This window comes from Ipomoea nil, unplaced genomic scaffold (assembly GCF_001879475.1).
Source record: "Ipomoea nil cultivar Tokyo-kokei standard unplaced genomic scaffold, Asagao_1.1 scaffold3192, whole genome shotgun sequence".
Taxonomy (NCBI): domain Eukaryota; kingdom Viridiplantae; phylum Streptophyta; class Magnoliopsida; order Solanales; family Convolvulaceae; genus Ipomoea; species Ipomoea nil.
The window spans coordinates 1,515,740-1,530,700 of NW_017619620.1; positions in this window are offsets into that span (position 1 = coordinate 1,515,740).

Genomic DNA, 14,961 nt, shown 5'->3' on the forward strand with positions numbered 1-14,961 from the left:
ACAACAACAATTGATCGATGGGATGACACTCAATCCGGAGTTTTTCATGTTTGGAGCCGTCGACAAGGAATTAGCAAAGAAGATTCTCAATGCTTTGAAGGATTGTGGACTATACGATTTCTTCACCTACAAATACGTTGGAATTTTTGAAACAGATGTGACCGAGTTCTATTTGCATGCCACTGTGAAGAACAACGTGATTCACTCTAAAGTTGGAAGAACAGATGTTCAAATTTGTGAAAAAGATATCAAGGAGTGCTTCAAATTTCCTGATTCGGAGCTAATGCCAGAAGCTCACTATTATGATGCTCAATCCTTCTGGAATGAAATTCGTGGTCCAAAAGCACCTGTGATTCACGACTCAACCAAGCCAAAGAACGTGCTGAAACCAGAATATGATATGCTCATAGAGATGATGTACAAGATTCTGGACAATAAGCTTGGAAGTGTGGACGATTTATCTGGAACATCCGTGAGTCTGATGAACGGAATCATGCAAGGAATAAAATTCAACTGGGCAAAATACATCTTCAATCGCCTATTATTCTTTGTAAACAATGCAAAACCTCATGGCAGACCACTTGAAGGAAATCACTTTTTGCATAAAGTTGGGTATGGACTTATTGTTGGAGAAATTCTGAGAAAGAAGAATGTGCCTCTCAGAAGACACAAAAATGTTGGAATCTACAGAACTCTTTTCAGAAAATTTGGACCTGACTATGGCAAGAAGACAAATCGAAGGAAAGGATCAGAAGGAGGTGGTTCTACAAGCACACCTCAAAGCTCTCGAAAAAGAAACAGTAAAACTCAATCTGCAGCAAGTGCACACATGGGTTCTAGCAACCCAAGAAACAGAGATCAAGAAGCCGTAAGCTCGGCTATAGCACTTATTCCATTTCAGGAAGTGGTAGAGTCTGAAGCTCATGAAGTTGAGATACCCGAGATGCCAATGGAAGAAGATACCACTCGAATGGAGTTTGCAGGAGTTGAAGTGCAAGTTTCCAATGACTTGCAAAGGAGAATCTCAAATCAATCTGCAGTTGAAGCTAATGTTGAACCCATTGTGTTCGACAAAACACATACTCGAGATGATCCAGAACTGATGAAGGAATTAAACCGAGTTCAAGCATGGAAGGAATGGAGACTTGAAAGATATCACTCCTTTATCTCCAAAGTTGATTCAGAGTTGATACAAAGTGAAGAATTAGCCTTTGAATGGCTAGGAACTAATTCAATGCTTGAAGCACTAAACATGGATGCAAATCAAGTTTATAGGCTGAAGCTTCAAGAAAAGAACAGTAAGGGAAAACGAGTGGCCGCAGCAACTCAAGAAGGTACCAATCAAGTCTCTCCAAATGATATTGAAAAAGAGAATGAAGTGAGATTACAGATTGCTCTACACAGATCGTTGACTGACACTCATGGACATCCAGGTGATACTTCAATTAATATAGCCAATGATTTTCTTGAAAATTCTGGAGAAAGGACGAATGAAGGAAGTACACTTGTAGAGGTACCAATTTCAGCTTCTGAAATGCATGAGTCTATTCCTGTCAGAGTTCACTGTGCTGAACTTTTGATATCAAATGTGACCCCCACCAACATTGATATAAATGCAATGGACCCTACAAGGGATGAATTAAGAGACCAAATTGATGGTGAAATCAGACCATCAATTGGGGGGGAATACTTATACGAAACGCCAGTGCACAATAACACCTCTGTGTTGTCTCTTCAAAATAACTCTCTGGAAGAAGCCAATTTAAATACAGAGATTATTTCAAGAACAGAGGTTATTGAAGAAGAAATTGAAAATCATCTTGAAGAAGCCGAATCACCAGAAGAAAATTTGCAGCTTGTTGAAAATCCAGTTCTTGGTGATCCACGAAGAAATTTGTTCAAAAGTCTACACTATCTGAACATGAGTAGAAGCCGAACCCAAGAAGAAGATGAAGATGATTTGTTAACATCACTATTTGCAAAAGTTACAGAATCAAGTGATGTTGTGTGTCAAAAGATTGGAACAACTCTTATCGAGCAAGGACATCTCTCTTTGCAACACTTTGAGGACACACGAACAAGTTTGAAGGAGCTATTGGAACATCAAAACGCTCTGCAAACAAAAATAGATAGAGCCGAAAGACATCTGAAAGGAGATCTCACCGAAGGATTATTGGAGATAATCCAACTGATGAAGAAGGAACGAGAAGCTACCGAGAAGATCAACAATGAAAGACACATGAGACAAATAAAAGCCATACAAGAGCAGGAGACAAGGATAAATCACCTTGAGGTAGAATTATCCTCTATGGCTAACAAAATATCTGATTTGCAGGATGTTTCTCTCAAAACACATGATGGAGTTAAGATTGTTAAAGCCAATCAAGAACAAGATTCCAAATCCCTTGGCTTTTTGATTGATAATTCCATAAGGGGGGAAGAAATTCTCAATCATCTGGCTTTACAACAACACGAGTTCATCATTGGAAGTCAACCGCAACAGCCAGTTTTGACCGCCGCACCAACAAAAGGCCGAAGCCGAGGACGTGGTCAACAATCCCAAGTTGGTTTCGCTCAATTTGCAAATCCGAGTCTTGGATCAAGCTCATCTAAAGTTTCTGAAACTTGAAATTGGTTCGAATGCTCAAAAGGAACCTTAACACCGCAGAAAATTTGGACATCCGAGAATGTGCCGAGTATGGTGAAAAGATGGCCCAAAGCTGATCAAGCTCAATGGATATCTGAGAAGAATAAGGAAGAAGAAGCAAAAAGGAAGCAAACCGAGATGTGGTATGAGCTCAGAGACTATACCAACAATAATGGAGAAAGTTTGGGACTCCAAAGAAGCTTTGAAGAATGCATAATTTGGTGGGAAGCCGGAGCTCTTCCGGGCACCAATATTAAAGAGGCCTTTGGACACTACATGGCTGGGAATGTGACCAAGAGATTTGAATGTGAAAAATTCAAGAATGATATCTGCAAGATGAGAGAACATATCAAGGATATATTGAAAGCTGATATGGGAGTCAAGAAACCCAGAAGGTAATCAAGCATAAATTCCTCAAGAATATGATGTTTTGAATTTCTATGATTTTGGCTACAATAATATTTCCTCTAATCGACTAATATGAATAAATATTTCCCATGGTCTGATCTAAGTCTGTTTTGATCTATTTTGGCTGTCATGTATTAGTTCGTGAATTAAAAGGACAAGAATTGTCAAACGCATGCAAAAATTTGAAAAGATAAAAATTGATTAAAAAAATTAATCAAGGATGCGTATAGGACTTGTCTAAATTAATTCACAAAGTTTTCGATTTCCCTAGAATTATTTTTGTCAAACTCATCTTGGCTTTGTCAAAATAAAATTGAGCAAAAAAATGAAAATATTTTTCAAAGACTTAAAGCCAATGTTTGAGTATAGGTTATGGCATTATCAAAAGGGGGGAAATTGTTAGGAATAAATTGTAATAGATTTTGATAAGCCATATTGTAATTCGTAGATCCCCAATTTTATTTTTTTATTAGACTAGTCGAGTCATAGACCAAGAAAGGGAAAAATAAATTCATTAGTTGAGGAAATGGATGAAGAAGATATAAAGCCAAAAATCAAGAATTTGCCTAGTGAAAATGGCAAATAAAAGAGGAAGATGTATGCGTATGATATTCAAGAAGAAATCCCGAAGAAGAAAGAACGTGACTTGAAGTTTGCATGAAGCTATCTTGAAGATCAAGCATCTATGGAAAGAAAGGAGTACATCAAGTGAAACCAGAAGATGACTCAAAGGTTGTACGAATGAGATGGTAGAAGCTTGAAATATTATGTGCAAGGTTACAGGTTCGAATCTCACATCCCACATATTTTAAAGAAGCCAAGTTTAATTCCATCAGTTAAAGTAAGAGGCGATGGCTTGGCCGAAGGGATGCAATTTGCAAAGTCAAATGAGGCGATGGCTTGGCCGAAGGGATGCAATTTGCAAAGTCAAATGAGATTTCTAATTTGACTATGGGATGAGATTTCCTGGGAAGCGATGGCTTGGCCGAAGGGATGCAATTTGCAAAGTCAAATGAGATTTCCAATTTGACTATGGGATGAGATTTCCAATTTGACTATGGGATGAGATTTCCTGGGAAGCAATTTGCATGGGATGAGATTTCCAATTTGACTATGGGATGAGATTTCCAGGGAAGCAATTTGCATGGGATGAGATTTCCAATTTGACTATGGGATGAGATTGAGATTTCCAATTTGACTATGGGATGAGATTGAGATTTCCAAATTGACTAAGGGATGAAGTTTACAAGTGAAGGGGTGAAGTTTCTCAAAATTAGTATCCCAAACAAATTGGTATCCCGAAATTGACATAGGGATGCAATTTCATCTGAAGGGTTGAAGTTCGAAATTGAAGTTCAAATTGATAGGGATGCAATTTCATCTGAAGGGTTGAAGTTCGAAATTGAAGTTCAAATTGATATCTCGAAGGGAAGGCAATTTCAATTTGAAGGGATGAGATCTACAAGGGCTTCAATTCAATTGGCAATATAAATTGCAAGGGATGAGATTGCAAGTCCAAAACAAGTAAGGGATAAGATTTCAATTGTCAAATCTAGCAAGGGATAGAGATTTCATTTCCCAAAATAGCAAGGGATGAAGTTTCACAAGGGAAGAGATTTCCCAAGTCAATTGAAGAGATGAAGTCTGGAAGCAGTCTACAGACCCAGACACGCGAAGTACAGAGGAAAAGTTGCAGAAGCAAAAATACTAGTCTAACTAGTAAGGGATTATATTGGAGATTATATTTTGAAGATAAAAATCCCAAGAGGCGTGATCTACACCAGATGGAGATTCATGGGACGCCATTTTTGCGAAAACCTCAAGCTCAACTTGCAGAGAAATCTCTGACATATCTGCAACGTTATCTTATCCTCTGACAAAAGGCTATACAGCTGGATGAAATTAAAAAATGAGAACGTTTCTCTCCAACGGAAATATTCTCACTACCAGCTATAAATAGATGAAGATTAAAGCTTTGGAAAGAAGGGGTGAAAGAAGCAAATAAGCAAAGAGCAAAGAACAGAGCTAAACAGAGCATACAAAATTCAAAGAAAGCTTTCCATCTCAGGAGCTTAAATTGATATATTCTTTTGTGAGATAAACACTCAGAGTGATACAGAGCTTAGAAAAGAAATATCCAAGAGTGTTAGAATCTTCATCAACTACAAGAGACTCAGCGCACCATTGAAGATCATCTACAGATTCTCAAAGTTGGAATCAAGGCAAAACTTGTTTTGGAGCAAAACAAGGGAAAGGAGGAAAGTAGCACGGAGTTGTGAAATCCTGGATTGTCACACAGAGCTGTGAGATCCGAAGCAGCAGTGTCGGAGGACATTGGGCGTGATTGGTGTGGGCTTAGTGATCAAAGCACCAGATCACGGAAGATACGTTTCTACCGGATAGTAGAAGACGGGGGGAAAGTAACGCGGAGTCGTGAAATCCTGGGAAAGTAACGCGGCGACGTGAAACCCGAAGCAGCAGTGTTGGTGTCACTGGGCGTGATTAGTGTGGGCTTGGTGATCAAAGCACTAGATCACGGAATTCATTGTATCTTGGAACTAAGAAGTGGTGGATATAGTGAATTGGCTCTTGGAGAAAAGAGCAAGTGGAGTAGGAGGATTACACCACCTCGCGAACCACTATAAATTGCCTTGTGTTCTTTACTGCTTTCTTTACTTACTGCTCTTGCTTGCTTCTCACTAGAATAATCTTGACACAATCTACACACACACCGTATCGTTTATTTATTTCCGCTGCGTACCATACTCTAACAATCTAGTTAAGAGTTTTGGTTTATCTCTGGCTTACCAATTGTTATATTGTGCTAAAAAGTTTGAAAGTCTATTCACCCCCCCCCCCCTCTAGACTTTCACCTTACCTCTTTTGGGACCAACAATATATATATATCAGCACATAACCACCCCTCACTTTACCCCACATTAATTTAAAGAATTCCCCCCCCCCCCCTTGCTTATCGCATCAAGGTAAGGGTACAACACACTGATTGTTCATTCCACATACTGGCCCTAGGAAATTGTTATGTCCTTGCATGCTTTTACCTGCTTTGTCGCTTATCACTCTTTGGTTATCATACTTGTTTATTTGCTTAAGCATATATGTTCCTAATTGATTTTAGACCATGTTAGGAACTGCATATCATTGCTTAACTATTTGATCAAACATGCGTTATTCGGATACCTGTTACTTGATAAAGTATTTTAGAACTTGCAATTAGCCCGATAAGTACTTACTAAATAGCCCGATAAGTACTTACATAGGGAAATTTTGGGGAAAATAGCTTTAATTAAGAAGGGAAAGAATGGGGCGCGGGATCCTTATGATATTTAATTGAAGTCTCCCATATTCCTTATTAATAACGTGATCCCTTGAATTTTTCAATGTATTCAAACCCCTTTCATTGTTCACATAAGTATGGAAATCCTTGAACTTAAAATTGTGCATTCTCGGGGCTTTTCTCGAAGTGATTCCTCCTTCACAGTCACGTTCCAGTGGGGCCTTGGCAGGAGGTCGACCACCCACCACGTGCCCACTGCCACATCCCAGTGGGGACTTGACAAGCGGTCGACCGCCCACCTCGTGCCCACTGGTCCGGTATGTTTTCACGACTTCTCGTTTTTATTGATCCATTATGCCTTCGTGTGTCTCCCTTGATACTTCCTATGTGTTTAACATATAGATAACAATCTAATGCTTGAACATGAAAGTCAAATTACCTTCCTAATTAATTTGTTTATATGTTACATAGAAATTATAGGGACTAATTCTAATTCTAGAAATCTAAACCCTCGGATACATTTGCGTATTAAGTTTTGACCCGAAAGTCAATATGAGCGAGACCGGTAGAAACCTAAAACAATGGTCATCTAGAAATTATCCTTGGAAAAATATATTTCGTCCCCAAACTATCTTAAAACTATCCCTCTAGACTTTGGTCCATGTTGCATAATAGACCACAAGCTTCTAATACCTTGTTTAGAATCCTTTTACCACTAAGATAAGGACCCCCTACACAAACATTTATACATAAATAGGTATATCACTACTATTCTTAATATATTCCCCAAAAATATTCTATTACATATATATATATATATATATATATATATATATATATATGTATGTATATATATATATATATATATATATATATATATACATCCGTAAAAGTATGTAGTAAATCCCCATTTACATTCATATGCTACACTTACACCAAAATTATTATTATTATTATTATTATTATTATTATTATTATTATTATTATTATTATAATTATTATTATTATTATTATTATTATTATTGTTGTTGTTGTTGTTGTTGTTATTGTTGTTATTATTGTTATTATTGTTATTATTATTATTATTATTATTATTATTATTATTATTATTATTATTATTATTATTATTATTATTATTATTATTATTATCATTATTATTATTACTGTGACACCCCAAAAATCCACACTCCAAACCATGAATTAATTGAGTAATTAATTCTATTTCTTTTGAGGAAATTGATTCCTAAAATCCTGGTTTTTGATACTCAAGGACTAGTATTTGACTAGTCAATCTTTAAGTGGTGTTGTACCTTGTGCTTTGAGAGGAGTTCCCTTGTTCCTTACACTTTCTAAGAGTTAGTAAGGGTATCCTTGTCTTTTCACCAAGAGCTAGTTTTGTAACCTAAACCTAGAAGACTTCTTCATTTCATTCCCTTACATTTCCTAGAAAATATCTCTACCTTCTCTCTAGAAAACAAGAGTAGCTTGTTCTTCAAGCCAAAAGAAGCCTTTGTCAAGATTCCAAGTTTTTCTTCCAAGATTCAATCTTTCCTCTATTTTGGCATCTAGAAGGGTAAGATCTAAGCTTGTCTAGTCTTTTTGGTTCCATCTTAGTTGTCTTTTTCTTAAAGGTTGGATCTTTATGATCTTTTGGTTTGATCTTGAAGTGGGTTTGGCTAGTGAGCTTAATGGAGAGCTTGTTGTGGTGTAAGAAGAGTCTTTTAGTCTTCAAGAGGTAACCCATGCTCTACAAAACCTATTTTGCTTACCTATATATGATTTCTTGGCTTCTACTTGTGTTTTGATATGAAATGTGAGAGTTTATGCATTTATCTTGTGATATTGCATATCTAGAGCTTGTGTTTAGGTTTCCTTTGTGCCATTGCTTGGCATCTTCCTTGGTTCAAGTCATTTTGTTGTGCTTGGTGAGATTTGGCATGTTTTGGACTTGAATTTGTGTTTGAAGGAGATAATCCCCGAAGGGATTGTTTGACACAGGAGCGTGTACCCGCGGGCGGAACGGCGGGGAGAGCCCAACCCGCAGGTACACGGGAATGTGGGTGTTGTACCCGCGGGCAGAACCACGGGTAGGGGCCTACCCGTGGGTCCACCCGCGGGGAACACGTTGGAGTTGAGATGGGATTTATTCCCCGTGATTCGTTTGTCTTGGTCTTTGATCTTTTGGCTTCCCGTTGTTCTTTTGTGGAACTATTTGAGCGTCTTCTTGATGTTTCGTAGGTCTAGAGCTTTATGGTAGGTATCCATGTAGGATCTTTGGTGTTGTGTATCGTGCTAAGTGTTCAACATTGTGTTTCGTTGAACCGTGTGGTGTCTTGTGTGTTCCTCGGAACTATCTTGAGTTTCCTCGTTGTTGAGCTTGCTAGTTATTATCTTACTGCTAGTGTCGTTGTTGTCGATGGGTGGTGACCTGTCTCTTGATTGAGTATGTTTCATACCTCTTTTGTAATCCGTTGCTTGTTTCGTGTGAGTGGTGGTGCGTGTGTGGCTCTACCTGGATTGCACGATTAGTGGTATGGGACGCTAGTCACCAAGGTATTGCAGCGGTCCTCGTGGTGGCCGTGACGTGATTTCATGGAGTTGTGGCTGAGTCCACGTGTTTGGGGGATAACATTGTGTTATCCGGGCATGTGTTGTCGTGAATTGGTGGGTTTTCGTTGGTGGTTATAGGTGGGGGACGACGGTCCCGGAGGAATAAGGTTGGACTTGGCTGTACAGGGGCTTTCTGGAGGTAATGGTTGGCACCGAAGGTACAAGGTTGGGGGTAGCCATAAGGTTGGAACAGGGCATAAGGAAGGCATATCAACTCGTGATGGGTGATGTCACGAGGGCTTGTGAAGCCGTTGTTGTGGTGAGTTCTCTTCTCTCGTGACGTGTGTAGTCACGGAGGCTTGTGGTGTGGTGTTTTGGCTTGTGTTGCCATTGGGTGAGTCTTTATCCTTGTGTGTGGTTAACCTTTGTGGTTTGGGATGTGTTCCCGGTTTTATCCTTGTGAGTGGTGAGTCTTGTGTTGTCTTTTGATCTTGGCTTTTGACTTATATATATGTATTCCGTTTCGAAAATGGTTTTTATATCTTATATATACCTATTTATGATACTTAACGGTATTGGTGGGTTACCAGCATCTTTCGCTGACCGGGCGTCGCCCCGATGTTTATCTTTGTATTTTTCAGGTGATGCGTAGTCGAGCGCGATGTCTAGAGCCGGTAGCTTAGCACCTGTATCTTTAGACAGTGTTGTTGAGGCCTGTGTGCCAATGTCTTTAGATTGTTCTAGTTTGTTGTTTTTGGGATAGTGTTACACTTGCAGATTGTCGCCGTAGCGTATACCTAGTGTGGTATACGTGGCATAACACCCCGTTTTGGATTCCTTTTATCCAGTTATCTTTTTATCTTCCGCTGTGCTAGTTTTGTGCTTGATCTGCAGGTGTTAAGACTCGTTTTAAGTCTTGTTGTTTTGGGGGGGTGTTACAGTTGGTATTAGAGCCTTGGTTTAGAGCCTAGGAAGAGTTGAGTCTAGACTTTCTAAGTGTTTAAGTGTGTTTTGAGACCTCTAAGCGACCTTAAGGAGCTACGTGTTAGGCTTAGGACTCTTGGTTTCGCGGTGAGATGTGCGTTGGTTTCTGTCTTGCTTGCTTTCTTGCTCTTTTGGTAACCTTGTTGTTGTAGCAGAAGTCTGTGATGCCTCCTCTCCAGCGAACCGCAGTGTTTGAAGATGTGAGTGAAGTGGTTAAGAGATCTCGGTTGGCCGAATCTAGCAGTGCTTCTGGGGTAGTTGAACGGTGGATCCGGAGTGGTACGTCCACAAGAGTAAGTTCTAGTGCAGCTTCTTTGCTGGTACTCCGTGATGTAAGAGAGTATGGAGGGATAGAGGTTCATCATCCGACGGTAGGGTCATCTCAAGAGAAGGTACTTACCTTAAATGAAGTCCGAACAAGTGACAGTGACATAGTAGTGGGAACCTTCCTCGTGCAATCTGTGCCAACAACAGTCTTGTTTGATTCAGGGGCATCTAACTCGTTTATATCACCCGGCCTCGTGAAGAAGTTGGGCTTATCTGGGGGCGCGGGAGTGAGGTTTAATGTGAAGGTAGCGTCATGAGAAGTTAGGGTGTGTGACCGTCTTTTTGAAGGCATCAAGATTTGTATCAAAGGAGAAGAGTTTTCGAGTGATCTAATCCAGTACGACTTGGACAGGATGGATGTGGTCCTAGGTATGGACTGGTTGGGACGGTTTAGAGCCCAAATCTTGTGCAAAGATCAGAAGATAGTGCTACGAGGACCCAGCGGGAAGAGAGTGTCATACCGTGGAAAGGTGGAAGAACCTGGAATTAAGTTGGTGTCTATGGTAAAGATGAAGAGGTACATGGACAAGGGCAATGATGTGTACTTGTGTTCCGTCGAGAACTTGGAGGCAAAGGAGGAAGTGGCTCATACGATACCTGTAGTCCGTGAATTTCTTGATGTTTTTCCCGAAGAAATACCAGGTATGCCGCCTGCTAGGGAAGTGGAGTTTTCAGTGGATCTCGTGCCGGGCACTGCACCCATCTCTAAAGCCCCATATCGTTTAGCTACGCCAGAAATGCAAGAATTGAAGGCTCAGTTGCAAGAACTCCTTGACAAGGGTTATATCCGGCCAAGTGCATCGCCTTGGGGAGCTCCGGTGTTGTTTGTAAAGAAGAAGGACGGGAGTATGAGGTTGTGTATCGATTACCGGGAGCTGAATCAAGTTACCATTAAGAATAAATACCCTCTTCCAAGAATAGATGACTTGTTTGATCAACTACGTGGCGCGGGAGTGTTCTCCAAAGTTGACTTGAGGTCAGGGTACCATCAGATAAGAGTAACAGACAAGGATATCCCTAAGACTGCGTTTCGGACTCGGTACGGTCACTACGAGTTTACGGTTATGCCTTTCGGTTTGACTAATGCCCCTGCAGTTTTCATGGACCTGATGAACAGAGTATTCAAATCTCACCTTGATGATTTTGTGATCGTGTTCATCGACGATATCTTGGTTTATTCAAAAGATAGGGAGGAACATGTTGGACACCTCCGGACGGTACTTCAAATCTTGCGGGAAAAGCAGTTGTATGCCAAGTTTTCTAAGTGCGAGTTTTGGAAAGACAGTGTGACGTTTCTAGGCCATGTGATTGATAGTAGAGGGATTTCTGTGGATCCAGACAAAATACGGGCAGTAAAGGAATGGACTGCACCTTCAACAGTGTCGGAAGTAAGAAGTTTTCTTGGGTTAGCAGGTTATTATCGGAGGTTTGTTTTGGATTTTGCCAAGGTGGCTCAACCGTTGACTAAGTTGTTAAGAAAAGAAGTGCCTTTCGTTTGGGATCAAGCTTGTGAGTTAGCATTCCGAGAGTTGAAGGAGAGGCTCACGTCTGCACCAGTCTTAATTTTGCCATCGGGAACGGAAGGTTTTGAGGTATACAGCGATGCGTCCAAGAAAGGACTAGGTTGTGTGTTGATGCAGAACGGGAGAGTGATTGCATACGCCTCACGTCAGCTTAAGGTTCACGAAGAGAACTACCCTACACATGATTTGGATTTGGCCGCTGTGGTGTTTGCTTTGAAAATTTGGAGGCATTATCTCTATGGGGTGCGTTGCAAGATATTCACGAACCACAAGAGTCTCAAATATATCTTCACCCAAAAGGATCTCAATATGCGGCAGTGAAGGTGGTTAGAACTCATCAAGGACTATGAGTTAGATATTCAGTATCATGAAGGAAAAGCTAATGTAGTGGCGGACGCCCTAAGTCGAAAATTAAAGCACACCGCTAGTTCTATTTGGGTGGTGGCGGATGAGCTTTGCAAGGAGCTTCAACGGATGAGTTTGGAAGTGGTGGAACAAGGAGATGTGGAGGCAGAAGTTCGTTGTTATAACTTAAGGATTGTACCTACGTTTCTGGGAGAGATCAAGGAAGAGCAGGAAAAGGATGTGTTCTTGACCAAGGTAAGGGACGACCTAGCTAGAGGAAAAGGGGGACTGTTTGAGTTATCCGCGGATGGAGTGTTGAGGTACAAAATCCGTGTGTGCATACCCGCGTCATGTGATCAGTGGAAGCAACGGATTTTGGAAGAAGGTCATAATACACCCTATTCGGTTCATCCCGGAGGAGACAAGTTATACAAGGATGTGAAGGGCTTCTTCTGGTGGCCTAACATGAAGAAGGAAGTTGCAGAGTTTGTTGGGAAATGCCTTAACTGTCAGAAAGTAAAAGCGGAACGTTGTAAGGTTAAGGGGTTGGTACAACCGTTAGAAATTCCACAAGGGAAATGGGATTCTATATCTATGGATTTCGTGGGAGGATTACCGACGACCCGTTCGGGTAAGGACAAAATCTGGGTGATAGTTGATCGTTTGACCAAGACCGCTCGCCTCATCGCAATGAAGGAGACCTGGACGATGACACAGTTGGCTCAAGCCTATGTCAACCAAGTGGTAAAGTATCATGGAGTTCCGAGGGATATTGTCTCCGATAGGGATTCAAGGTTCTTATCTCAATTTTGGAAATCTTTGCAAGCAGCTCTTGGAACTAAGTTGAGTCTCAGTACAGCTTTCCACCCAGCCACCGATGGACAAACAGAAAGGACTATACAGACTATCGAGGATTTGTTGAGAGCGTGTATGTTAGATTTTCAAGGATCTTGGGAGGACCATTTGGATTTGATAGAGTTTTCTTACAACAACAGTTATCATTCGAGTATTCGCATGGCACCTTATGAGGCTCTCTATGGACAGAAGTGTCGCAGTCCGCTTTGTTGGGAGGATCTTGTTAACGCGATAGTGTTGGGGCCACAATACTTGTTGGACACATCCGAGAAAGTTAAACTAATTCAAGAAAGGATGAAAGCGGCTCAGAATCGTCAAAAGTCTTATGCTGACTTGGCTAGAAGACAGGTGGAGTTTTTAGTTGGGGATAAGGTTTGGTTGAAGGTATCTCCCACCCGGGGAGTAATGCGGTTTGGGAAGAAAGGGAAGTTGAGCCCTAGGTTTATAGGCCCGTATGAAATCCTGGAGAGGATTGGGAGTTTGGCGTACCGTTTGGCGTTACCTTTGGAGTTGGATAGAGTGTATAATGTGTTTCATGTATCGCAGCTCAAGAGATATGTTCATGATCCGACTCATGTTTTACCACCGGAAATGTTACCGATAGATGAAGATTTGTCTTATGAAGAAAGGCCGCTCAGAATTTTGGACTTCAAGACTCGGGACACTCGCAGGAAATCAGTTAGGATGGTAAAAGTTTAGTGGTCTCATCATGGGATTGAAGAAGCTACTTGGGAGCTGGAGGCATCGATGCGGGAGCGGTACCCTGAGTTGTTTGTGGAAGGTATCTCGTCTTTTTAGGTTGTTGTGTGCTTTGTGTGCTTGCTTGCTTTGTTTGTTGCCTTGTTGTTTAGCTAGTGTGTTAGATGGTGTTTGGGTTAGTTGTTTAGTTCTTGGTTGTTGTCTAGAAGTTGGTTGTTGTGTGAGGTTAGAGTTCTTGATGCCAATCTATCCGTTTGTTGACCTCTTGCCTATCCTTGAAATCGTAATGTCTTTTTCTTTGCCTTGGGACCTTGTGAGAACTTTTGGAGTTTTTGACCAAAAGGGATATTCTAGGACTTCTTGACACAATTTTGTTTCCTTGTTACCTTTCGTTCTTAATTCGTTGTACCCAAGTTTCGGGGACGAAACTTCTTTGAAGGGGGAGAGGATGTGACACCCCAAAAATCCACACTCCAAACCATGAATTAATTGAGTAATTAATTCTATTTCTTTTGAGGAATTGATTCCTAAAATCCTGATTTTTGATACTCAAGGACTAGTATTTGACTTGTCAATCTTTAAGTGGTGTTGTACCTTGTGCTTTGAGAGGAGTTCCCTTGTTCCTTACACTTTCTAAGAGTTAGTAAGGGTATCCTTGTCTTTTCACCAAGAGCTAGTTTTGTAACCTAAACCTAGAAGACTTCTTCATTTCATTCCCTTACATTTCCTAGAAAATATCTCTACCTTCTCTCTAGAAAACAAGAGTAGCTTGTTCTTCAAGCCAAAAGAAGCCTTTGTCAAGATTCCAAGTTTTGCTTCCAAGATTCAATCTTTCCTCTATTTTGGCATCTAGAAGGGTAAGATCTAAGCTTGTCTAGTCTTTTTGGTTCCATCTTAGTCGTCTTTTTCTTAAAGGTTGGATCTTTATGATCTTTTGGTTTGATCTTGAAGTGGGTTTGGCTAGTGAGCTTAGTGGAGAGCTTGTTGTGGTGTAAGAAGAGTCTTTTGGTCTTCAAGAGGTAACCCATGCTCTACAAAACCTATTCTGCTTACCTATATATGATTTCTTGGCTTCTACTTGTGTTTTGATATGAAATGTGAGAGTTTATGCATTTATCTTGTGATATTGCATATCTAGAGCTTGTGTTTAGGTTTCCTTTGTGCCATTGCTTGGCATCTTCCTTGGTTCAAGTCATTTTGTTGTGCTTGGTGAGATTTGGCATGTTTTGGACTTGAATTTGTGTTTGAAGGAGAAAATCCCCGAAGGGATTGTTTGACACAGGAGCGTGTACCCGCGGGCGGAACGGCGGGGAGAGCCCTACCCATCG